This window comes from Cibotium barometz, chromosome 40, assembly GCF_041138505.1.
Source record: "Cibotium barometz isolate CiBa-2024 chromosome 40, ASM4113850v1, whole genome shotgun sequence".
Classification (NCBI taxonomy): Eukaryota; Viridiplantae; Streptophyta; class Polypodiopsida; order Cyatheales; family Cibotiaceae; genus Cibotium; species Cibotium barometz.
This window is the reverse complement of record NC_141085.1, coordinates 33302971-33330082: the sequence shown is the minus strand read 5'-3', so window position 1 is coordinate 33330082 and position 27112 is coordinate 33302971. Positions and strand designations below refer to the sequence as shown.

At 42.4% G+C, this 27112-nt stretch overlaps 1 long non-coding RNA gene across 1 annotated transcript; it reads left to right on the top strand.

Annotated features, from left to right (window-relative positions):
• The first annotated feature begins 18130 nt into the window (after positions 1 to 18130).
• Positions 18131 to 18675, top strand: LOC147615436 (uncharacterized). Its single transcript, XR_015262739.1, has 3 exons — positions 18131 to 18225; positions 18333 to 18434; positions 18542 to 18675. It is a non-coding gene; the product is annotated as an uncharacterized LOC147615436 (long non-coding RNA).
• Positions 18676 to 27112: the final 8437 nt, after the last annotated feature.

The following is a 27112-nucleotide window of genomic DNA, read 5'->3' as shown; positions in this document are numbered from 1 at the left end:
CATCCAACATTAAAACAACAAAACTTTGCATTGATGGGTTGACCTTACAACTAAAAAATCTCACATGAATATACATACTGCGGATTATAATACACATTGAACATGCTTTTGGTCGAAACCGCATGTGGTGCAGCAGCAAGGACACCCATGTGCATACTATGACTAGGAAGCACTGACATGGGTGCACTGTAGAGAGGTCAAAGCCCTTGCCAAATTCCTACCTATAACTCCCCATTCTCCCTCCTGCAAGATTAATGCCACATACTTCTTATTAGAATAATGTTCCATTTTGAAGGTCCCTGCACAGCACACCCTTTATAAACTATGCATGCGATGTAAGTGTGACCTTAGAAAGAGGACGGAATCCCCAGTAACTAGCCTTTTTGTGTTGACAAACACACTCCATCCAGTTGTGAGCAATTGTGAGCAAGTGTCTGCGAGGTTGCCCTAAGTAGAATCATCTATATGAAAGTCAAATTTTCACTAAAATGCAGAATGTTTACACACATCGACGTCAACAATTTAAACTGCCTTTGCACGGCAGCGAGACCAGGGGACCTGCAGCATAAGCATGCCAGAGCTCTGAATATATCAGATCATTTTTGTCTGCATGCATAGATGATGATAACGTAAATGCCATTGTCCCAAGAAGGATGAAGGTGCTGATTAAAGCTGCACAATAGTAACAGTACAGAGGATGCCTGCATAATCAAAAGTACTTAATTGATCTCATGTTAACATAGAATGAACAAATAGATTAAGTTTATACCTTGCTCTCAAGAACCAAGTAAGTAATATTATTGAGGTTATTGAGGTTCCCAATTAAGTAATATTATTCCAGTCCAAGAGTGGTATTGTTGTTCAAGAACCACTATATACAAGGATGATCCTATGTTGAGATGTATGGATGTTTTGAAGCACAATCCCATTCTGGAGGTACATGCTAAAGTGTCTCTCCTCATCTTCTTGCAGCCCATATACACAAGCTGTAATCACACCCTTCTCAACGGATGTGTCAGCACATAGCTTGACAACTTTGTTAATAAGGTGGGCTTCATAACCAACAGGGGAATGCCTCCTCGACAAGGGGAGAAATGCATGACATGTATGGCAACTGTGTGTCTATAGAGGGTCAATCATCAAAGTCTTGCTATATCGATGTGGGCAAAAGATTCGAACCCTCTTCGAGAACCGCACCTGACTTCTATCATGTTGATGCCTACGTTTGAGCACTCCTGTGAACCGCTGTGATGGGACTCCCTTTCCTCAATAGAAGTGGTAGTCATCTTTTTTCGTTTCCCATGACCAATTTGAGTGAGTGTCACATGAGCCTGAATCTGGCGAACAGAGCCTTTTAAAGGTAGATCTATCTTCTTTGGAGCTAACAAGGCAACAACACTCTCCTTTGATATCTTCAGCTATTCCAAAATCAGCCCCTTTTGTGTGGAGTCGCAAGTAGGGAGACTCTCTTGGAGATCCTGTAGAGTTGCCCTTTGAAGTCCTAAAGACACATATGTATTTGTTCAAGTCATCAATACCATCTGGCCCTTTGAGCTACCCCTCCTCGTCGCGCTGCTTAGCCCCATGCCCGCATCATTTCCACCAACATCAAGATCATGCCCTTCAATGTTTAGTCTTGTATTATGATAATTTCCAACAACTTGAGTATTGTGTTGCATCTGCCTCATAGCACACACACTATCAATTGTGGGCAATACATCATTTAGATGTGGAAAGTGATGCTGCAATATCAGCCGAATCCCATACACATGCTTGCACTCGGGCGTCTAATCTGGACAATCGCAATAGCTGGACTGCATGCTTACATGATACCATGTTGCAGGTGAAGACATGCTTTGGATTTTGAAAAGCAACGTGGACTCCTCGATCACTTCGAGTGTTGATGGTTCATCTTGGTACCTTTTAAAGAGCCTCATGCCTGCGTGTAATCGTGCGGTGTGACTCTTGCTTGAACCTTGGACACTAAATCTTCCAGAGGCGGCTGCAAAGAAAGAAGAGACAATTCAAAGAAGAAAATCACCATGTTGAAATAAAATGGTGCGAGGAAAGAGGGTAGTTACCTATCTCTTGTTTTTGCATGAAGAACTCCAATAAGGTCCCTCCCATGTGTGTGCTAGTTCTAGAGTCGCCTATAAGAGCATGCAATAGGACCACTACTGATCTATTGATTTTTGCATCCAAGGGAGTGTACTTAATGTACTGCCATAACCTCTCTACTACTCGATTTGTTGTATCAACATTTCCATGTGGGAAAAGACGTCCAAACCTAGGCCAACACTTCCGCCACACACATGTTTGCCCACACCATCCATTAGAGACATAGCGGCATACATTCACATGTGATGAGTATTCCTGCAAGAATGCCTGAAATCTCTCTTCAAATGCCTGTTGAGTATGTGCTTGCATGAGATTTGATAAGACTCTATAAACATCATCTTGCTTGTCTTTTGGAACCTACAATGCAATCAAAGCAATGCAACGTTATGCCCAACATCATAACATACAAACAAAATGGACATGGCCATAAACACACCTGTGGTAAAAGGTTTTCTACCCATGCCTTCTTGGCATGAAACCAACATAAAAGGACATGACAAGCAATCTGTTGACGTTGTCCTTGTTGGTCATGAGCCCAGCAATAAGGATCCGCATCAACAACCTTTTGAATGGCTTGCAACTCCACTAGGTTTTTGTTGATGACAATGGCAACAGGGCGAGTTTCACACATTCTGAAAAAGATGATCTTGAAAGTAAACTCTAAAGCTATGCTCTCCTAATTACTACCAACATCAGCCATGCACATCATCAACCAAATCAGAAGACCGACACCATTTTGATTGGGCAAAACAGCTGCATAGAGAGGTAGACCAAAAACATTTGTCTTAAATGTGCTGTCCATAGCCCAAGGATTATGCCATGAAAAACGCATTGCCATCTCCAACATCCAATTGTCTTGAATGATAAGGACAAAAGGCCTTTTTTCCTCGTCTCCTGCTAGTGGATTATATGGCTGAACATAAAGGACCTACAACAAGTCCAAGCCACATAAGCGCATACTTCTAACATAGATAGTGTTGGTCAAATTTGCAGCGCATAAGCTACCTTGTTTTGCTCCATTAAATGGAGGGCCTCACTATACATTGTTGCCCAATCATCAAGTGAACTTTTCCCTGCAAACAACATGTATAACCAATAATAAGCACAATACCCCGAGGCCCTGCGACTCCCAAATGCGTCATAATTATCAAGCATGTTACCTTGAGCATGCATTTGGTAGGCGAGCGTCTGAACCTCCTTGGGGATCATGAAGAAGCGAAAGACCACACGATCTAGGGGGGAGGATCTTTGTAGATGGAAGCTCTCTTTTGTTCTGGACATCTTGGCTACATGGCGATATATTCCAATGTCAAACAAGTCATCCATGCAACATGCTATGACCAAAGGGTGGACAGGGAAATAATAAAGGTCACCCCGAGAGCTTGGAACATGTCCTTCATGGACATCGTGTGTATAAAGATGTTGACATTGTCTGTGTCATTAGCATACTCCAAGACAACCTTGAAAGGGCAACCACACCGCTTAGACTTTCTCAATCTTCACTTATCATCACCACTTCGATGGGTCTTTTGTCCTCGATTTGCCAAGGGATGTACTACTTTCTCATCTTGAATGAACTCATCGATGTCCATGTCATCGCTTGATGTGTCACCGCTCGATGTACTATCTGAAAAACCCTCCAAGTTGAATTCTTTTGCATGAGATGTGGCATTCCAATGAACCTACAAAGCAAAGCCACATTACTATCCCATCATGATAGTTGCATGGTCTCAAAGCTTTCTCATTTGACCATGCATACCTCATTGCTCTCTCTCTCTCTCTCTCTCTCTCTCTCTCTCTCTCTCTCACACACACACACACACAACACAACACAACACAATGCATTACTTTGCTTCGTGGGAATTCTTGAGTGTGAGTGTGTGTGAGTGTGTGTGTGTGTGTGTGTGTGTGTGAGAGAGAGAGAGAGAGAGAGAGAGAGAGAGAGGATGTGTGTGTGTGTGTGTGAGAGAGAGAGAGAGAGAGAGAGAGAGAGAGAGAGGATGTGTCACAAGAGTACAAGACCCGTGGAAGATAGGTTTGGCCAACTAGTTCACTTGAAATACTATATGTTGCAGACCTCTTTTAGCGTACTTTTACTTAATGCTTGGATTGACAAGTTTTTGTTTGTAGGAGATAAAGATGAGAGAGAGAGAGAGAGAGAGAGAGAGAGAGAGAGAGAGAGAGGACACCTTGTGCTAGAACTTTACAAGCATATGTGTCTTGTCTTAGAGCCAAGCAATAGATTGTAGTAGAAATGAATGAATATCAAGTAATTGAGGAGGCAAAAGTAAATGCTTTGAGGTGTAACTTGCAAGTCTGGAAGAAACTCAAGTTTTTGGAGAGTTCTATTCACATACACTGAGCTTAATGAGTCTTTTGATAGTATGTGTTACACTACACATACTACTTACAAGTTAATCAGAAGGGCCATCATTAAGAAATTCACACTCCCAACACAATGGCCCCACTAGATTATTTTATTAACTATTTTCATGGGAGGGTCATCATTTGAAGTTTTGCACTCCTCTTAGTACCTCTTCTTTTTATGAGGTTGTTAGTCTCTCAATTGATTTTTATGTGGTTGATTAGGTTTGGTCTACACAAAATACAATCAAAGATGTAGTCTCTCTCTCTATTCCATTAATTTACACTCAAAACTATATGTATTTACTAAATGTGTTGACACAATCACAAAAAAACTTCATATATTGATTGAATTTGTTTGCATAAATACACACAAAACTATCTCTACTTCTCTCTCTCTCTCTCTCTCTCTCTCTCTCTCTCTCTCTCTCTCTCTCACACACACACACACACACACACACACACACACGCATGCACACACACACACACACACACACACACGCGCATGCACACCTCTTTACATAATGTAAATATCACCCACATATGCGCATTCTCGCACAAAAATTATATTGCTATTCAATTCTCTCTTTATTTTCCTTGAATTTTGCCAAATAAAACTATAAAGCATATAACTATAATTTTGTGATAGTTTTTTTAAATAGAATTCACTTAGTTCTTTTATTGATCTTTTTTATTTTTCAACGTAAGACTATCTCTTTTTTTGGCAGCAAAATATGAGATTTTACCTTGTTATATATATAGCTTGTGAAGGTCTTTTCAACTTTTGACTCATTTTTTGGTAGTCCCTTTTGAAAATGAAGTTTTGTTCAATAGCGTGTGAAGGTCTTCTCAACTTTTGACTAATGTTTTGGGTAGGCGTTTTTGAAAATGGAGTTTTCATGTTCAATAGACTAACTAAGCAAAGATATATGATTCATGCTGTTTGGGAAAAATTATATTCTTAACCATCCACCATTCCTATACATGCATCTCCCAACTGAAAATTTGGAAATATCTACAAGACTATTATTGCATTTTTATGTAGTTTTATGCTGAGATTTTTCCTTTCCCCTCCAACCTCAACCGACAGTTTTACATTTCTAATCGGCGTATTTCCCAAACACTCCTTTGCTTTTCTTTATTGTAAGGGTGTGGGATTTGAACCATGTAGCCCCTCAACACTAAGTTACATGGGGGTGGTGACCCAATGGTTCACGACTATTGAATTTCCCGGTTGGCCAAGTTTGCAATTTGTAAGCTAAGTTTACAAATTGTGAACTCAGGCTCCTTGGGATCAACGATAGGTGTGGGGGGCTATGTGATAGAGGTCGGGCTGGCGAGCAGCCATATGGCCTCTCTTTTTTCGGACTCTAGGCTCCAAAGTTTGTGTTAGATGCCTGTAACGCCACTACGGGCGTTACCACAGGAGGGGACGGCCTCTGGCTCACCACCCAGCCATAGAGGAAGAATGAGGATTGCCCCTCATCCCCTAGGCTATATAGTGTGTGGCCTGTCGTCCACACTAGCCTGGCCGCCATGACTCCGCATGAGTTGCTACAGGAGGGGACGGCCTCTGGCTCACCACCCAGCCATAGAGGAAGAATGAGGATTGCCCCTCATCCCCCAGGCTATATAGTGTGTGGCCTGCCGTCCACACTAGCCTGGCCGCCCATGACTCCGCATGGGCGTCCTCTCCCACTGAACCCCGGACATGGCCATCCAGTCTGCCGTTGGTCATCATCACAGGCGTTACAGCCTACGTGACATTACCCCCCCTTAAGAAGAGTTTTCGTCCTCGAAAACAAACTGGGGAAATCTTTTGGAAATTGCACTATGGCGTTCCCAGGTAGCTACCTCCTCATCCCTATCTGTCCATTTAACAAGTACCTCCTGGTACACTTTATGTCGGGTTTGTCTGCCACGATACTGTAGAATCTTTTCAGGTTCATGTGGTATCTTTGGTGGCTCTATCAAGTCCACCAAAATCTCTGGAGAAACTGCGTTCTCTAACCTGTGAACTGATTTCTTCAGTTTACTGACATGGAAGACAGGATGGACTTGAGAACTCTCCGGTAACTCAAGTTTATATGCTACGTCCACAATCTTTTTAAAGATTTTAAAAGGACCACAATATCTCAGAGAAAGTTTATCACACTTTCCCGTTTTCATGGTTTCTGACTGCGCAGGAACCTTGAGGAATACAAAGTCACCTTCTGCAAAGGTCACCTTTCTACGTCCTTTATCCGCATAAGTTTTAGCGCGATCCTGAGCGCTACGAATGCTCTCACGTGCGGCTCTGAGCATATCATTCATATCTTCAAGGAAATCCTTGACAGATTGAATCTTCTCCTTTTCTAGGCCTACAGCCATCGGAGATCTCGGCTGGAATCCATACATTAACATGAATGGTGTAAATCCAGTCGTCGCTGAGTGTTTGGAGCTATTATAGGCAAACTCCAATAAGGGCAAGTACTCTTCCCAATTAGATTGCTTCTTACTAACATAAGAACGCAACATATCCTCTAGAATTTGGTTAACTCTTTCAGTTTGACCATCAGACTCCGGATGATCTGCCGTACTCATACTCAGAGTAGTATCCAACTTTTTGAAGACTTCCCTCCAACAATGACTGTTGAACTTTCTATCTCTATCCGACACTATATCTGCGGGCAGGCCATATAGCTTGTAGAGATGTTCAATAAAGAGTTTTGCCAACTCTGGCGTTTTAACAGTTTTCTTCGTGGCAATAAACTTTGCCATTTTAGTTAACCTGTCCACCACTACCACCCACACCGAGTCATTCCCTCGACTCGTCTTGGGTAGACCGGTAATGAAATCCATGGAAATGCTTTCCCATTTCCCTTGAGGAATCTCCAGTGGATGGAGTAGTCCTCCAACCTTAAGACGTTCATGTTTATTGACCTGGCACTTATTGCATTTCAACACATAAGTCTGGACATCCTTAAACAAACTAGGCCAATAAAACTGTCTTTTTACTAGTGCATAGGTCTTCTGAATCCCGGGATGACCCGCACTTGGACTATCATGACTTTCTTTAAGAATTTGGGCCCAAAAGTCACCAATAGTTGGTACACATACTCTACCCTTGTAGAGTAAGTACCCGTCTCGTCAATGGAGTAATTAGCATATTTCTCTCCCCGATGAAGTTTATCACTCCCCTTTGAAGCCGTGGCAGTCAAAGTTGATGAAGGGCCTACGTCAGAGCTCTCCGGCTCCAAACTATACCCAGAAGACACGGCTAGTCTCTCCGGACTAACTCTCGCTTCCGTTCCCATTGCACCTTCGGCTAGTTTCTCCGGACTAGCATTACGTGCCAACGAGGGAGGTGGTCGTGTCTGTGAAGAAGTGCGTACGCGTACAGCGCGCCAGACCTCTATAAAAGATGGATCATGCTCACATAAACCACGTAGTGACTCCAAGAAATCATTCTTGAAGACTGTGAAACTAAGTTCATTAATCTGTGGCATGCGACTAAGTGCATCTGCCACCACGTTATACTTACCTTTTTGGTAACGTATCTGAAGGTCAAACTCCTGTAGAATCTCCACCCACCGAGCTTTTCTACCCTTCAGTTCATTTTGACTTGAAAGCCATTTCAGACTTTCATGGTCCGTTCGGACCTCAAAAGTAGCACCATATAAATAGTGTCTCCACTTTTTCAGTGCATGAACTATCGCTAGTAACTCTCGCTCATAAGCCGAGTAGTTACGCTGCGCACGATCTAACTTTTTACTCTCAAATGCAATTGGGCGTCCCCTTTGCATAAGTACGACCCCAATGGCCTCATTACTAGCGTCTGTTTCCAAAACAAACGGCTCATTTGGATCGACAATAGTCAAAACAGGTGCAGCTGCTACGGTCACCTTGAGCTTATCAAAGCTTTTCTGTTGGGCATCCCCCCAACTAATGTTTTTAGTTTTTGACCGTAATAACTGGTCAGTCAACGGGACTGCGATCTTCGCGTAGTCCTTTACATACTATCAGTAGAACCCCGACATGCCAAGAAAAATCTGCAGTTCCTCGAGATTCTTTGGCGCTGGCCATTTAAGAATAGCCTCTACTTTTTCTGGCTCCATCCGCGTACCATCGGCGGATATAATATGGCCAAGGTAGTGAATTTCTGTTTCAAAAAATTCACATTTGCTCTTCTTTGCAAATAGTTTGTGCTCTCGCAACAACTCGAACACGAGACGCAAATGCTCTATGTGTTCTTTCTGTGTCTTACTGTACACAAGAATATCATCTAAGAAAACTACTACGAATTTTCCCAGATATGGACGTAAAATATTGTCCATCAGTGTCATAAACATCGCTGGAGCATTGGTTAGCCCAAATGGCATAACCAAAAACTCAAAATGCCCGAAACGGGTCCTAAATACTGTCTTTGCAACATCTTCTGCTTTTATTCTAACCTGATGATATCCAGATCTCAGGTCTATTTTTGTAAAGTATCTAGATCCATAGAGTTGATCAAACAACTCATCCATGCGTGGCATTAGATACTTGTTTTTAGTCGTTATATGATTAAGAACCTTATAGTCTATGCACATCCACATAGATCCGTCTTTCTTCTTTACCAGAAGAATAGGCGATGCCCACGGACTTAAACTAGGCCGAATGAAGCCTTTGTTCAAATATTCCGTCAATTGTTTTTCCACCTCCTGTGCCTCGGAGTGGCTTAATCTATAAGTAGGTTTGCTTATAGGTTTTGATCCTGGCATAACTTCGATGCCATGGTCTACTTCTCTAGATGGTGGTAAACCATCTAGCAAATCATCAGGAAAAACATCCTGAAATTCCTCTAATAAATTCATTAAAGTATCTACGTACTTTTTCTTTAATGTCTCATTCACCTTGGATTTTTTCTTGTTTGAATCACATGCATGCCAAACAGGGTTTTCAAAGAGTGGGTCTCGTCCAAGGTTATTTTGTTTTCCTTGTTTATCTACGCAAACATCATTTATCGTTTCATCTACGGAAACAGAATTCAAAAGAGGGTAACAAGCATATACCTCTGCTATCTGGTCTCTGCGGACCGCTGTACACAGCTCCATGGAGGAAATAAGTGGTGTGGCAGGGACAGTACGGTCGCCCTGCAGGGTAATGACTCTACCTCCGTGCTCAAAACATAGCGTATTATGTAAGTAATTCCGAGCTAGACTAGGGCCCAAGCCATACAGCCACTCCCTGCCTAGATATACGTCTACTCTGGCTAAGTGTATGACCTGAAAGTCAAGCGGAGCCTCGTAGTCCTGCATAGATAATGGGACCCCCAATACTACGGTATTCCATACCGTTTTGTCATATCCGTTGGCTAGGCCAACAGTATACTCATGATCACCCCGGGTCTCAGTCAACCCCAACTTCTTGACTAACGAGTAGTTCAAGAAGTTGTGGCTAGCTCCATCATCAATAAAAACTGTGACTCTACGGCCACCTATGGTGTCATACATGCGCACCATGTCATGCGGACCTACAGTAGGCTGCCACATCGCTGGTGTCACTGAACAAGCGTGATGCTCATCACAATGACACACTGTCACCTCTCTGAACTCTGCGGAACTGAGAGGGAGTCTCTGCACTGTATGCAACTGCCTAGAAGATTTACCATCTTTTTTGGGCTCGTTGCCACTCGTGCTGGCTTTAGGCTTTGGACACTCAGCCTTCGTGTGCCCTACTTCATTGCAATTAAAGCAGCGATTTTCCTTTCGCGCTTTAATGTACTGCTCTTTCTTTTGGATTTCACTGTCTCTTTTCTTCTTGGATGGTCGTGGTTTTTTAGAGCAATGACCACTTTGTCCTTCCTGGTCCGTCCTATCCCCTTGTTTATCACTGTGGAACCCTTTTCTTTTGAGGCCTGACCTCCTCTTTTCACTACCCTCGACCCTGCTAGAACTACCACGCGCACTACGGCGCTTGATGTCATCAAATATCTGTGCATATTTAATTGCCTCTGCTAAGTCTTTAGGCTGTAAGGGCTCTACGTACTCAAGGTAATCATCTTTGAGGCCTCTCTTAAAGCCTCGCAATGTCTGGAATGCATCGATTCCCTTTAGCTTGAGTACTATCTCCCTGTAGTCTGAGATGTACTGAGTTAGGGATTTGTTCTCCATCGAGCACTTGTCCCATAACTCCCAGCTTCTCTCTGCCTCATTAACAGGCAAAAATTCTTTTCGAAACATCGTTTCAAATTCCATCCAAGTGGCAGGGCGAGTTGTCAAACTCATCCACCACTTGTACGCTTTGTCGGTTAATGAGAGGCTAGCCTCTACGGGCTGTATCCGGCTAGGCTGCTGTCGCAGCGCGTGCAAATCTGACCACTTCGCTAGAAACATATTGATCGAGTCCTTCTTTCTCTCCTTCTCCTTGCCACAAAAACTAGGCGGCTTTAAGTCTTTTAATAACGACGAAGCTGTCGCTATGGACGGCCCCGCAGGCGCATCGGCCTGTACTCCTGTGCCGCAGGAGCTCGGCTACCACGAGGAGTCGGAGTACTAGCCGAGGTGGCTGTCAGTGCATCTAACCATGTGGAGATGCTCTGTAGCATCGTGACTAAATCAGCCTGGACTTTACCCATATTGTTTAGTTTGACATTAAGATATTTAAACAGTCCACTAGAGAGCTCCGTCTCTGTCAGGACATCAACAGGGTCCAATAGGTCATAATCGTCGTCGTCATAATCCAAGAGGTCCTCCTCGGTCCCCTCGGCGACGTCGGTGTTGATGTCCTCTGGCTCGTCGGCCAGAAAGGGGTCATTTGCTAATGCGGCCACTGTAGGCTCGCTGGGTTGTAAGGCGGGGTCAATAGACGAGGAGGGCGCTGGCGGATCACGCGTGATCGACGAGCGCACTCCGGACCGGACAACGGTCGGGCGTGTACGGCCTGACAATTCGGTCGGGGTCAAACCCGCGACCGAGGACAAGAGACTTGAAAAACCTAGAGAAGTAGAAGGCGGTGGGGACACACTACACCCAGCAGACAACTTTAATTCTTGCAAAAAAAACAATGCGAGAACTCGGAAATTATAAAAAAAACGCTAATAAAATGAGCAGTGGTGGAGAGAGAATAGTCACCCCCCTTTACGGTTGCCTGTCGATTTGTGTTTCTTGCGAGCCTCTACAAGCGTCGTTGATCCACGAGAAAAAATGCCCGCAACTCATAAAAAATTTAATTCGGTCGGGAAGTTGTGCCTGAAAAACTCGGATCATCCCTCGTCTGCTGGGCTTATCCCTCCGTTGCTGGGAGAGAAGATCCGTGTGAATTTAGTTTCATTTTTAATTTTATTAAAAATGAATAATTAAAATATATAAAAAAATAAATGATATTATTTATTTATTTATTTTTTCTCTTCTTCTGGCCGCCTGCAGCGCTGGTTGGTTGGCCGTGGTTGGCCGTGCTGGCTGCCGGCTGCTCTGGTGGCCACCTCCCCTGGCTGGCCGCCGCCTAGTTTGGTTGGCCGCCGCCTAGTTTGGTTTGGCTGGCCGCCGGCTGGCTGGTCGCCGCCATCGCCTGGCTGGCCGCGCAGGCCGCTGCCTGGCTGGCCTGGCTGGCCGGGTATGGCCTGGCCGCCGCAGCCAATGTCTCACAGGCAAGGGGAGTGAGAAAGCGAGTTTGTGCTCTTTTAGTACAACGTAGGCCAGTAGGTCGTGTCTTCGCCCGCCCCCTCCCCCAAACGTTGCATTACACCAAACGTTGCCTTCGCCCCCCCCTCCCCCACACATAGTATAGAGATTGGCAACTTCTCTCTCTACCAAACGAATTTGATTCGCAGACAATTTCAACGCAGAGAAAAAAAATGAAAATTGCTTACCTGCGTTTCGTTTGTTGTGTGTGACGGGGGGAGAGAGAGAGAGAGAGAGAGAGAATTCTTCCCTTCAAAAATGGCCGCCTCCCTCCACACACCCCATAATTTGTGGAGATAAGGGTGAGAAGATGAATGGTTGAAAACCATTGAGTGGGCTCCGGTCCCTCGGTCACGCGCGGACTCTGACGACCCAATCGAACCGACGCTCTGATACCAGTGTTAGATGCATGTAACGCCGCTACGGGCGTTACCACAGGAGGGGACGGCCTCTGGCTCACCACCTAGCCATAGAGGAAGAATGAGGATTGCCCCTCATCCCCTAGGCTATATAGTGTGTGGCCTGCCATCCACACTAGCCTGGCCGCCCATGACTCCGCATGGGCGTCCTCTCCCACTGAACCCCGGACATGGCCATCTGGTCTGCCGCCGTCGGTCACAGGCGTTACAGCCTACGTGACAGTTTGTATGTGTATGTATTAAATCTCTATCTTAACTACTTGGAATGTTTGGTGTAGTGGATAAGTATGGTGACTCCCACACCCCCACTTGGGTTTATATTGCGTCGGCCTCTTAAGTATAAATCCTTTTGGCAAAAGGGGACTTGGAAAAGCTTCTCTACCTCCCCTTCCCCCGAAATCTGTGTGATTCCTAGCCATTGATCCAATGTTTAGAGGAAGCCTGCAAACATGCAAACAATTACAATGCACTTGTAAGATTTTGGTTTCTAGCTACAAGGTTGAAGTTTGCAATTTTGAATAATGGAAAATGATAGGGACATTCTAGTTATAATTGGCCAAAAAGATCTGCAAATTTTGGGGAAAAACCCTCTATTATTTGGATAACAATAACAATTTTTAGGCTAAAAAATTCTTTCCATGAACGTTGCATTGATCCCTCAATCCCCCCCTCAGCTATAAACGGCATGGTGCATTTAAGAAGGGGGGAGCATGGAATCGACGGCACGGAACTCGGGCACACGAAACGAAACACGAACAGCCATCCGATTTCCGTAAAAAAGTGAACTTGGGCATGTGAGGTAAACTCGGGTGGCAGGTGTTGGGTTACAAGCAAGTCGCACACCCATGGACTTGCGAAACACATGTAGCATAGTAGTAGAACATTCGCGGTGGCTACACAGGGCAACTCGGCATAAAGTGACATCGGGCAGAACATTCACATGGCTACACGAGGGCAAACTGGCGTAAAGTGAACTTGAGAGATCGGGTAGCCTCGAATATACTCGGGCCTTTTTAAACTTGGCGTTAAAAATGCTTTGGAACACTGTTTATTTTTGCAAGTGAGGTACCTTGTTTTCTAGGAAGGTCTCTTTTTAAGTTGCCCTTCTCCAAGAAAGGCAATTTTTTTTCTTTGCCCTTCGAGAGATGGCTTGACATTAAAGTTACCTTTCTAGGTAAAATACAACCAACAATACTTAAAACTATTTCATGTAACATAAATATTGTCTTTCTAGATAAAATACAATCAACAATATACTTAAAAAGATTACGTCTAACATAAAGATTGTATTTTTAAGCAAATGTACTTAAAATACAACCAAGAAATCTCATGAATTGTACATCATCAAATCATCAATCCATAAACTCACCATCATGCAGGTCCAACATAATCTAGAATCTTAGAAACCAAATCATAGAAGTAAAATATCACAAATGTTTCAATACAATAGATCATCACCAAAAGCTCTTATGACCATCAATTTAATGAATAATGTCATCAATAATAACCACACATCAAACAAGTCATGAATAATGAAAAGCTACCTTCTTTGCACTATTCAATTGTCATCATATTGACATCAATGTCATGAATAATGTCATCAATAATAACCACACATCAAACAAGTCATGAATAATGAAAAGCTACCTTCTTTGCACTATTCAATTGTCATCATATTGACATTGCGATGGGCTTTTAGAGCATCCCATGTGATATATATTGCATCCCAATCCACCTCTAATGCATCTTTTTCACCATTGTATGAGAGAAACATGAGCTTATTCAAAGTTTCCAAGGATAGTCTGTTTTATGATCATTAGACTTGATACGATTCATCTTTGAGAAACCTCTCTCACAATTAATTGTGCTTGCCACAATAACCAAGCATGCACGCCATAGCTTTTTCATCTCACCAAAAGCTTGATCCCATTCAACATCATGTCCACAAAATTGCCAAGCCATATGCATACTCTATCCAGGGCATGTTCTCTTTAACTTAATCATGAAATCATGTTCTCTTTAACTTAATCATGAAATCTTCATACTCTGTCTTACATACATCAGCATTTACTAAACATCCAAATTTTCCCAACAAGGTCTTTATCCAAATGGCTCCCATGGAAAAGCAATCGTGCACATCAGGTGGATAGTCCCTTGGACTAAAGATCTTTGTAGCCTCAAAAAGCTTTAAATTATGAAAACAGCTATGCAAGGAAGATATAACTTTACCAACAAATTGTTTGCCAACATTAATACAATTGTCCCAAGTGGTTAAGTGTCGACAATCATCTTTCTCCCCTAGAGTTTCATTGTGAAGAGAATACTTCTCACATCCTTGAGTGTCACTTTCAAAAGTCATGCATCCATCTTTAACTTGTTGAAAAAATGCAGAAATATGAGTAGCACCATGACCAAACTCACCCAAGCGAAAGCGTGCCTCAAGAGTGTCCATGGTCACCACTAATTGTGTCCCAATTGAAGTGATATCCACATGCTCCACCTAAAACTTCTTATTTAAGATATTCATATAATGAAGCACATCGACCAATAAATGTAAAAAGAATTTAACCTTAAAGGAAGTAAAAAAATGTATAACTCATATCTTTCACGCAACCATATGCGTAAAAGAGCTGGCATAAGAGTTACTAGCCTTTTAGTCACTTGCCCTCATGAGAGCCAATGAACCTCATGCATTCTCATGCCCGTCTAATGAAGGCCTTTGAAGCACTGTACTACCAACTGTAGCAAACACATTACTCATCTTAAAGAGAGTACACATACGACAATGTATTCTCTCTTTTCCATTTCCATCATGCACTGCATAGCTCCATGGGAAGTATACTTTCCAATGCTCTTTATAAGATCGCTCGCCTTTAGTCTTCTTTGCAACATTTCCTTTTCATGATCCAATACTGCAGCTTCATGAGTAGCATATTGTTCTCTCACCTCATGCAAGCTTCTTAACGCATCTGTAAAGTGGTTCCACCATTTCATCATCTTTCATTTCATCATCTTGTACATTCTCCAATCGAACATTAAGATCTAAGCTCACATTCATGGTGGATTGGTTAGATGTAGAAGATTGTGAATGTGATGCATGGACATTGGAAACATCTTCAGAGATGAGCACGCAGATCTCGGCCTTCGGATCACAGCGCTCAAACCTAGTTGCTTAGGGATTTAGCGGAACGACAGATTTTAGAGGCTCGTCTCCACCCGTCTGAGCGATTTGGCGGAACGACAGATTTTAGAGGCTCGTCTCCACCCGTTCCTGCCCACAGGATTTAGAGACGAGGCTGGACCACCCGTTGAGGCTGGACCACCCGTTCCTGCCCAGCGGCGGTGATCTGCACGTCCGGTGGTGATCTGCAAATCCTCCGGCGGTGATCTGCACGTCCTCCATCAACGACAATCCTTCAAACGCTTCTGCGAAAACACAGTGAGGTACTAGTCCCCCCTCTCTAGATGTTCTTCATATCTCTGTCCACCCTCGTCTCCTAATTACGTTTAATTTGAGTTGCTTAATCCGCACTAATTCTAATTGACCACAAGCATCTAATCGTCATCAGCATCACACTTAGATTGTACGCTCATTTAAATGTCACCTTTTTTTTTTGTTTGGAGACATAATTGAGAGAAAAATAAAATGTTGTCGGAAACAAACAGTGGGAGGGAATACAAATAATTGTCATGCTAGGGTTCTTATTGCTATGCTTAATGCCTCATTTCCATGCAAGTATTTTAGTAATATGTGTTCATGCATGCATGACACACTTAAAGCTTTTGCCTAGTTTACTACACAAACCTAGTTTATCCCTAGTTTACTACACAGACCCAGTTTGAAAATCAGCCTTAGTTTATTGATGGTGCTTATTGCATGCATGCTTTATAGCCATGCTTGGGTTCACTTATTGCCATGATTAATGTCTTGTTGCCATGCATGTATTTTAGTAATATGTAATCATGCATACATGACACACTTAAAGCTTCAACCTAGTTTAACCCTTGTGCACTAGATATGCATAGTTTATCCAAACCCTAGCTTATACATTGTTTACTAGCGTATCTTTGCTTCATTTAACTTCAATGAAAGCAAGTCACGATATAGTCGTTCTTGTAGTCTTTCTTTTTGCTAAAAGTATGTGATACCAATTTGTGTATGTCACTTCTTTATATTGATGGTTCTTTGGTACTCTTATGAGGAGATTATTCTTCCTTCTGGGAGACTTGCTTGGCAATGTCGAGTCTCAGATACGTGTCCTAGATGGAACACAAACTATTGTAAGAGAGTTCACATGATTCACCACTTGAAAGCCGACCATGGGTTAGAGGTGGATATCCCACTTCAAAAGATAGGACGCCCCTTGGGTGGTAGAATGCAAGGAGCTTCACAGACAAGGTTTCTAGATGCACAACGTAAATTTCAAATCAACATGAAAAACAATGAAAGGAAACAAAGACTTTTGGCCGAAGATGCTTGGGAAAAGAAAGCTCCATCCAACTTGTCCAAGAGAGCCTATAACATGCAAAAGGAAGCATTTATCGAGGAGTTTGGGGTGGAAGATGTCTCTTTGTACACAATTTAAGAGTAGGCTTTATTTTACATACCTTGGCTCCTTATGTCAAGTCTTATTTGTTTGAACTTGAAGGGGATGGCTTGCAATGTAAATGCATCTCATGTTGATATTAGCTCTCCGAGTGAGAGCCAGCCTTCAAATGTAGTACTAACAATATCCACTAGTGAGATTAAGATGCACAATGTCTTGGACATGGTAAAAGATCTAAGTGCGGTCTATGAGAGGTATACTTTATTTAACTCCATGGCTTGAATATTGAATTATCTTAACATATGCATGGTTTCAATCTTAACATGTTTGATTTTTGTGTAGACTTCAACACAGAGAAACTATTCACTTACACTCTACACGTTGGGGATTCATTGCCGAGGTGGATGTGCAACTAGCTAAGTCAATCACGCATGTGGAAGCGTCTACTCGTGTGCTTAACCTATTTGCCATGTCGGTAATTTTTTTAATTCTGAAATATAGCTTTTGGATTTGCAGTTCAAAGATGCTTAAAGCATGTTGATTTTGTAGGTGGATGGAAAAAACCCTACCTGTAGTAGATGCTCTGGAGAAGGTTTCATTCGTGGATAGTTTGTGGTATGAATATGTGGCTTCACGGCATCCAAAGAGCAATAATTCATTGCAAAATTTCTTTGGACATATTGATATGAGCAAGCATGTGTTCTTGTTTCTACCTCTAGTACATAAGTAAAGTCAATACTTTACTTATATTGATGCATGTGTTCTTGTTTTTGTCATTAGTAGACAAAGCACTTACAACTTCATGGTTTTCAAGCACCATTGGACTCTTTTTGTAGTCTACAATTACCACATCATGAAGGTCAGAAGCTTGTCATCGAGAAAAAATATTCTCCTACATCTAGACTCACTGCATGTAGGACTTCGGGCGAGTATGTTTCCATTGTGCAACGGTAAGACAAGAGGTTTACTTTGAAGTTCATGAATCCATAATGCTTGGGTAAATGCTAACTAACATTTTACATCTATATATTATTAGAGTTCTTGAGTCAATTTCTTCAAGCTGCACACATGGACCATTACAAGAGTCTCTTGCATGCCCATCCAACCACTGGGTTTGAGTTGAAGTGTATAGAGGTATGTGAAAATTAATTTTGGCTTTCAATATTGTGTCCTTTATATAGCATGATATATGGCATTTTTTGGATTGGATCAATTGAGACATATGTTGATAAACATTGTAGGTGCCAAAACAACCAAATGCAATTGATTGCGGATTTTATGTAATGGCATTTATCAAGAAACTAATTGATGGGAGCCTTATAGATACACCTCCAAAGCATTGGGTATGCACATGCTTATTAAAAAGCTTCCATACGAAATCTCTTGCTATGTATGTGCTTAATGTGATTTTGGTGTTCTAAACTCTAACATTGCTTTTTTTCTTTTGTAGCTATCAAAGAAGTGGTTCGACCATGGATATGTCATGAAGTTGAAGGATGAGTTCAGTTCTTGGCTCAGCCATGTATTGGACAAGCATCTGCCCTTAGCATCGTGACCTTCTTAGTTTGCTATGTTAGTTTTTTGGGCACTAGATTTGCGAACTTAGTCAATGGAAGGCTTATGCCATTTTATGATATATGACATTGTATGTCTCCACCCACAATAGTGAAGATAAGTCTTATTTTGGGATTTTATAGTTGGTACAAAATTACATTTCGAGATAAGTTGTACACTTCTTGAAAGGTTACACTTCCATGGAATGCTAAATCTTTTGGTTGTAAAGATTTTGTATTAGATGAGTTCAATACATGTGTCAATGGAGTAGTTATTTTTGGTTTACTCCTTGGTTATTACTTTATGCAAAACTGCGCTTTTTATCGATGTGAGGCTACTTGCAAACCTCATTGGCTTTATGAGTCTTCAATATCATCCATTGGCAAATTCAAAGGCAAAGTCCATTGTCGCTTATGCTATAAATATTACATGAGACTTCCATTTGTACTTCCGCTTGTCCTAGTTTTTGCACAGTCCTAGTTTATTGAACAGTCCTAGTTTTTGCACAGTCCTAGTTTACTACACAGTCCTAGTTTAAGTGAAAACGCTTACCAATGAGATATCATACACACATCCAATGTTATAGAAATACTGAAAAACAGGACAGTACTTGCCACCATTTCATAACATTAGTTTCCTCATATATATCACACCAAAGCATTTCAACCACTCTATTCCACATGATTGATATCAAGTGTACAATATCTTAAGTCTAACACGTGATGCATATATCTTTTTGAGTCAAAGAAAAGCGTCTTTCCTCATCCTTACAATCACCATATAAACAAGACATGATCTTGCATTGCAAGCTTGTACTTCCGCTTGTCCTAGTTTTTGCACAGTCCTAGTTTACTGCACAGTCCTAGTTTATGTGGAAAGGCTTACCAGTGAGAGAGATCATACATACATCCAATGCTACACAAATACTGAAAAACAGGACTTCATTATGTACTTTCGCTTGTCCTAGTTTTTGCAGTCCTAGTTTATTGCACAGTCCTAGTTTTTGCTTTCACCAAAACATTTCAACCATTCCATTCCACATGATATATATCAAGTGTACAATAGCATAAGTCTAACGCGCGATGCGTATATCTTTTCGAGGACTTGTCCACTTGGAAGAGTCAAAGAAAAGTGTCTCTCCTCATCCTTACAATCACCATATAAACAAGACATGATCTTACATTGCAAGCTTTGTAATCCATCGCATAATAGCACATCCTTGTTTATGAGGATGCCTTCAACACCGATGGGAGCATGTCTTTCCGTTTAAAGGCAATAAACCATAGCAAGTGTGACAAGAGAGGGTAGAAAGGGGGTCTACCATCAATGTTTTTGTGCAGCAATGTGGGCACCAAATACGTGGTCTTTTATCAAAGTGAATACGATGTCTACCACGTTGATGTTTTCTTCTCAATACACCGGTTACATGAGCTCGTTTGTTGGGGGGACACAATTCAGCTTCTTTAAATGAAGTTGGAATGGTATTGAAAGGCTCTCTTGGCCTTCCATGGCCAAGCCTAGTTGTCATCACATGTGCTTGAATTTGACGAACACTCCCTCTTGTAGGCATGTCAATCTCCTTTGGCTTGATAAGATTTGTAAGGTACTCCTTTGAGGTTTGTAGCTGTGTCAAGCATAATTCTTTTTCTGTAGAGTCCTTTGTGTCCAATTCTTCCTCTATTTGACTTAAAATTCTTCTAAATTCTTCAATGCAGAGATGAATGTCTTCACTTGTGTTGGCCTCTTTCATGTCCATCTGATTACAAGGGCTCGCAGAAGTCTCACAAATCTCGTGATCCATAGGAACCATTCCCAAGGTGCGTGCATTGTCAATAATGGGAAGAAAGTTATATAACTCAGGAAAGTGATGCCTCATTATTAATCTTATGCCATATAAGTGCTTGCAGTCACTTGTCCAATCGGGGCAATCACAATAATTAGATTGCATACTCACATGATACCATTGGCTTTGAAGAAGAGGTGCTTTGAATCTTGAACGACAAGGCCATTTCATTGATAACTTTCAACGATGAGGGGTCACTTTCAAATCGTTGTAATATTCTCTCCCCTGCATACAACCTTGAAGTGTGCATCTTTGACGATCCACGAATACTAAAGCGCCCAGAATCGGCTAGATCAAGAATTACAAATGTCAAGAAGAGGATTTAAGATACTTCAAATGAATACAACAAAAATGTTAAAAAGAACTAGTGATATTACCTATTTCTTGCTTTTGCTTGAAGAACTCAAGCATAGCTCCACCCATGCGCCTGCCAGTCTTGGAATCGCCCACAAGAGCATGTATAAGTTCAAGCATGGACCGGTTGATTTGTGCATCCAAGAGAGTGTATTTTATGTACTGCCATCCATAGGCGCTCCACCAAGTTAGTAGTATCAACATTCCCATAAGAAAACAATCGGCCAAATTTTGGCCATCGCCTTCGCCATACACAAGTAGACCCACACCAACCATTTGTTACATATCGAATGATATTGTCATGTGCATTGTAACATTGTAAGAAATGTTGATACTTCTGTTCAAATTCCATTTCTGTCTGAGTGCATGAGATTTGACATTGATGTGTAGATCTCATCTTGTATTTCTTTGGGAACCTACATTTTTCACATTTTTGTTAGAGGTTAAATTATAACAAAAAAACTCATATTAAATCAAATATCCTAAGCTACTCTCAATTACGCAGTCCTAGTTTACTGCACAGTCCTAGTTTTCATGCACAGTCCTAGTTTACTATCCAGTCCTAGTTTACTATCCAGTCCTAGTTTACTGCATACCCACGGTCCATAGCCTTGAAATATTGCAATCTCTTACTTGTGGTAACAAATTCTCAACCCAAGCTTTCTTAGCATGGAACCAACACAGGATGACATGGCATGCAACTTGTTGGCAAGTTTCTTGCTCTTGTTTAACCCAACAATGGGGATCTTCGTCAACCACCTTAAGCAATGGCTCTAGTTCTTGTGGACACTTGTCAATGACTAGAGCTGTAGGACGAATATCTCCCATTCTTGAAAAAATCATTTTCATAGTAATCTCCAAGGCAATGCTCTCTTGATGAGAGCCTGGGTCATTAGTGCACATCATACACCACACTGGAATGCCAACTCCAAGTTGGTTTGGTAGTACAGCTGCAGATAATGGTAGGCCAAATTTATTTGTCTTGAAAGTACTATCAATAGCCCATGAGTTATGCAAGGAGAATCGAAGTGCCATTTGTAACATCCACGTTGTCGTGCTGTGGCACGTCTATGCAGTGAAAGCATGTTCATGGCACAACTTATGTGGAATTTGGGCTTGTTGCAGGCCTATCCGGAACGTGATTGGCTGCAGATGATATCAGCTACTTGGCATCGAATGTGTGGGCGCGTCAAAGAAAGAACGGGCACTTGAAGCTTATTGAAGTGTGTATGGAAGGAAGGGCAGAAAAAAGTAATGAGGGGCCATGTGCCATGAGATTGGTGTGAAAAGGAAATAACATGGTGTTTTTTTTTTCTTCCAAATAAATAAAATAAAATAAGAATTTGCATGGCCTACTTCTGGAATGGTGGCGTGGAGGTTTGAGCTACCGCCAACGAGGTTCATCGAGAAGCTGGGGGGCGCTGCAGCAGATAGGCGCAGCTGGAAGAGAAGGGGGGGCCGCCGTGTTGATAAAGGGGGGAAAGTCTCATTGAATGACGGCGAAATAGGCCCCTCGTGTGTGGTGGCTGGAGCAACAACAGGTGGCTCTGCTGGGAGCCGACGGGAAAGAAGGCCCGTGTGTTTCACGGTGGACAGCTCCCTTAGGAAAGGAAGTGGCAGCTCAGCCTCAAAGACAATTTTGGGCTCAACAAGTTGTTGGCCGATGGATCAGGGAGAAAGCCTCAAACTCTGGACTCTCGCTCTGCCAGCTTGCGAGAGGAACAGCTGGGTGTTAGAGCAGGTGAAGAGGTGATTGCTTTGAAGAAGAGGGGATTAAAAGATGTGGTCGGCATCAATCTGCTGGCACATTCAGAACTTAAGAGAAGAAGAACATTGAAACAGAACTTTGCAGATGAGAGTTTTGATTTTACTTTCACAAAGGTGTTTGATGGCATCCCATACCCTGCTCTATTTGTTGCAGAGATAGAACACACTTTGAAAGCAGGTGGTTTCGCTGCTATGCATGTTTCCCTGAATGTTTGGCGTAATAAATTCATGTCAAGTGAGCCCGGTCATGGCATAAAGCCAGTCACTTTACTTTTCCAACACTCAGAAATCGTGTATGTTTCCTCAGCATATGCTCCTGGCTTGGATACCATCATTGTATTCAAGAAAAACACTCTTGTCAAGACAAGTGGAACAGGTCTAGCATACGTGAATAATAATCAACTACATCATTATGCCTCCATACCTCAACTAGTGGTGAATCAGCTTGAGCCTCTGTTGACAAAAGAGTGCAGGAAGTGCATGGAGGAGCATTTGGAAAGCATAAGATATATACCTAGTTTATGGGACCTAGATAAGCATGATCACCATGTCTATGTTGATTGGGTTCACATGATTTCAACTGCACCGGCTTGAGAATCAGGGTCTTGAAGCCGTGATGCTGTGGTTTACCAGAGGAGGGGAACCCTTGAGAGTTTCCTTTTGTATTTTCTTTTGATGCTGATGCCCGTGTCTCAGGGCAGTTGAAACACTGTTATGTTTTGCCTATCTAAAGAATCTAGAGAGATTGGCTTGCAAGCTTCTGCAGATGATGCCCCTTGAAGTTCAACCACTTACTCTCACAGCCAGAAGCCTCGCGCTTTCCCAGCAACACCGCCAACGTCACGACATCTTTGGTGAACCCGACGTGAGACAGCTGGTGTGAGAGTAGAAGGGGAATCATGGGTGATCAACAGGAGCAGCAAGGATTTCGTCCGGACGTCAACACCATGCAGATGTTTCAGGCGTTTGTGCTCTACATGCAACAGCAACAGGCAGTCGAAAGAAGGCTGGGTGAAGTGGGAAAACAAAGGTAATGTTATCTGATTTGAATGCTGGATGAAAAACGATATGATATCTGGAATGTATGGATACATGCAAGATGACATACAAATCAAGATGATGCTTGAGGAAAATTAGAGCAAATAGATACACAATCAAGGCTTTCTGAAAGGCAGGTACAAAAATGAAGGAAATATACTATAATGATGCTATATCTTAGCTGCTTGAAGAACTTCTAAAGCATGACAAGGATGCAAAGCAGGTAAAAATAATGGCAGACAAAGCAAAGAAGGCTATAGGGGCCTATGACACTGATGCATTTCTCGAAAGAGAGAGAGCCAGGAGCTTATAGGACTTGTAGTCTTCCATAATAAAACTATTAGGGAAGAAGAAGGATTACAAGGGCTTATGACACTTGTTCACCTCAGGAGAAGGGGGTGGCAAGGAGCTTGTATAGACTTGTAGTTCTCTCTTAGGACTGTAGAATGAGCAACAAGGGCTTGTGACACTCATCCTTCTCGACAGCTGAGGAAGGAGAGGAGCTTGCAATGACTTGATCCATTCTTGCCACTTCAAGGGCTTACGACACTCGACCTTTCTGATAGCTGAGGAAGGTGAGGAGCTTGTATTGACTTGAGGTCTTCCCTACAAGTTGCAAAACAGATAGAATGCTCAAGAACTCATGAATGCCGGAAAGGTGGACACTTCTTTGTACTCTGATTGTCAGGATATCTGAAAGAAACTCTTTGAAAAGCAGAGCTAAATGTATGCAATGATGATCTGGATGAATGGTTTGACATAGAGAAAGCCCAAAACATCAGAAGGATATGGATTTCCCAAGCGTCATCCTGATTAAATGGAATGCCAATGCAGAATGCTGTAGAATTGAATGTTCATGGGACCTTAGGTAAGGGCCAAGAAATACACAGTGAGATTGTGAAAAAGGGATTGGAAAGAGGGCCTTCTTGTTTGCCAGGGCCAGTGGGAGGTGTTTTTATTAAAGACACATCAAGTTCTGGAATAGAGAAGGACGTGTCTGGGAGGGGACTACAGGCTTATGAGGAAATAATTATCAACAAAGGTTCGACCATTCTTTCAAATGCCCCATGTGAGGTAAAACCTGCTGACAAGGCAGGGCATCACATCGTCAAACAGGGAGGTGAATCAGTGCTAGCATCTTGTATGCTGAAGAAGCCTCCTGGCTGGCTAGTGTCTGTGCAGGACAAATCTGTGAAGGATGTGTTAACTGCTGGAAGAGATAAGCGAGCCTCTGTGGGCAGAACAGCTCTTATACATTCTGGCTCAGAATTGGAGAGGAATGTTGATAACGCAGGCAAAGACTATTTAAATCATATCAAACCTTCACCTGATGAGCCCACTTCAGGCTCACATCGTGTTTTATCTAAATCTATGTCTATGAAGCCAGATGATAGCCAGCCATCATCTTGCTGCCTTATAGGCTGAAAAATCTGACAAAAAGTAAAAGTGCAGTCGTACAATCATCTGTTTATTGGGCTAATGATTCAACCAGAAAATCACCTAATCGATGGGAAAGTTTGGCAACTGTTATTGGAATGGAGGGTGATGAACGCGGTTTCCATTCAAGGGCCGCCGTGTTGATAAAGGGGGGAAAGTCTCATTGAATGACGGCGAAATAGGCCCCTCGTGTGTGGTGGCTGGAGCAACAACAGGTGGCTCTGCTGGGAGCCGACGGGAAAGAAGGCCCGTGTGTTTCACGGTGGACAGCTCCCTTAGGAAAGGAAGTGGCAGCTCAGCCTCAAAGACAATTTTGGGCTCAACAAGTTGTTGGCCGATGGATCAGGGAGAAAGCCTCAAACTCTGGACTCTCGCTCTGCCAGCTTGCGAGAGGAACAGCTGGGTGTTAGAGCAGGTGAAGAGGTGATTGCTTTGAAGAAGAGGGGATTAAAAGATGTGGTCGGCATCAATCTGCTGGCACATTCAGAACTTAAGAGAAGAAGAACATTGAAACAGAACTTTGCAGATGAGAGTTTTGATTTTACTTTCACAAAGGTGTTTGATGGCATCCCATACCCTGCTCTATTTGTTGCAGAGATAGAACACACTTTGAAAGCAGGTGGTTTCGCTGCTATGCATGTTTCCCTGAATGTTTGGCGTAATAAATTCATGTCAAGTGAGCCCGGTCATGGCATAAAGCCAGTCACTTTACTTTTCCAACACTCAGAAATCGTGTATGTTTCCTCAGCATATGCTCCTGGCTTGGATACCATCATTGTATTCAAGAAAAACACTCTTGTCAAGACAAGTGGAACAGGTCTAGCATACGTGAATAATAATCAACTACATCATTATGCCTCCATACCTCAACCAGTGGTGAATCAGCTTGAGCCTCTGTTGACAAAAGAGTGCAGGAAGTGCATGGAGGAGCATTTGGAAAGCATAAGATATATACCTAGTTTATGGGACCTAGATAAGCATGATCACCATGTCTATGTTGATTGGGTTCACATGATTTCAACTGCACCGGCTTGAGAATCAGGGTCTTGAAGCCGTGATGCTGTGGTTTACCAGAGGAGGGGAACCCTTGAGAGTTTCCTTTTGTATTTTCTTTTGATGCTGATGCCCGTGTCTCAGGGCAGTTGAAACACTGTTATGTTTTGCCTATCTAAAGAATCTAGAGAGATTGGCTTGCAAGCTTCTGCAGATGATGCCCCTTGAAGTTCAACCACTTACTCTCACAGCCAGAAGCCTCGCGCTTTCCCAGCAACACCGCCAACGTCACGACAACGTATCTTGAATAGTAAGAATGAATGGTTTGTCTTTGTCTTCCTTTGCTTGAGGATTGTAGGGCTGACAATATAGCACCTATATCCACAAAACATGCAATTAAGAATGCATGGTAAGAAATAAAGGAACTCCAATGATGTCAAAGCAAAATAGGATGGACTGGCAAATGATATAGATCATTTCGAGTGCCAAGAACATGTCCCTTATGAGAAGCATATAATGAAATAATTGCTTTGTCTTTTGTATTCAAATACTCCACTTGTACCTTAAATGGACAATGACACTTCTTTGAGGTCCTCAATCTCCTTAGTGTCCCCTTTTGACTAGGTTCTCCACCTCTATGGCAAAAGTAATCAACAACCCTCTTTGATGGCCCTTGGTTTTTTGTCGAGCGAACTTTCACAAGACTCACTTTGTGCTCTATCATTATCTCTATCAAATGCCTCTCCACATTAGAGCTATCAAAATTCAAAATGGTCGTGGGTTCTCTTTTTGGGTTCTTGTGAAGCCAACGTGGAATAGAATCTCTATCAACTCCTTTTACCATGTTTCTGCAAGCACAAGAATTAATGAAGTCCTTTACATAAGAAATAGGGATTCCATGTTGACGAATGTCAACACACCATGTTTCTTTAATGGTTTCAAGGGTTTCCTTTATCCCTCTATGATCTCCACACTCCAATATATTATGACATGTTATGACAATATTTTCCCATTCCTCTATGCATGATATCCTTA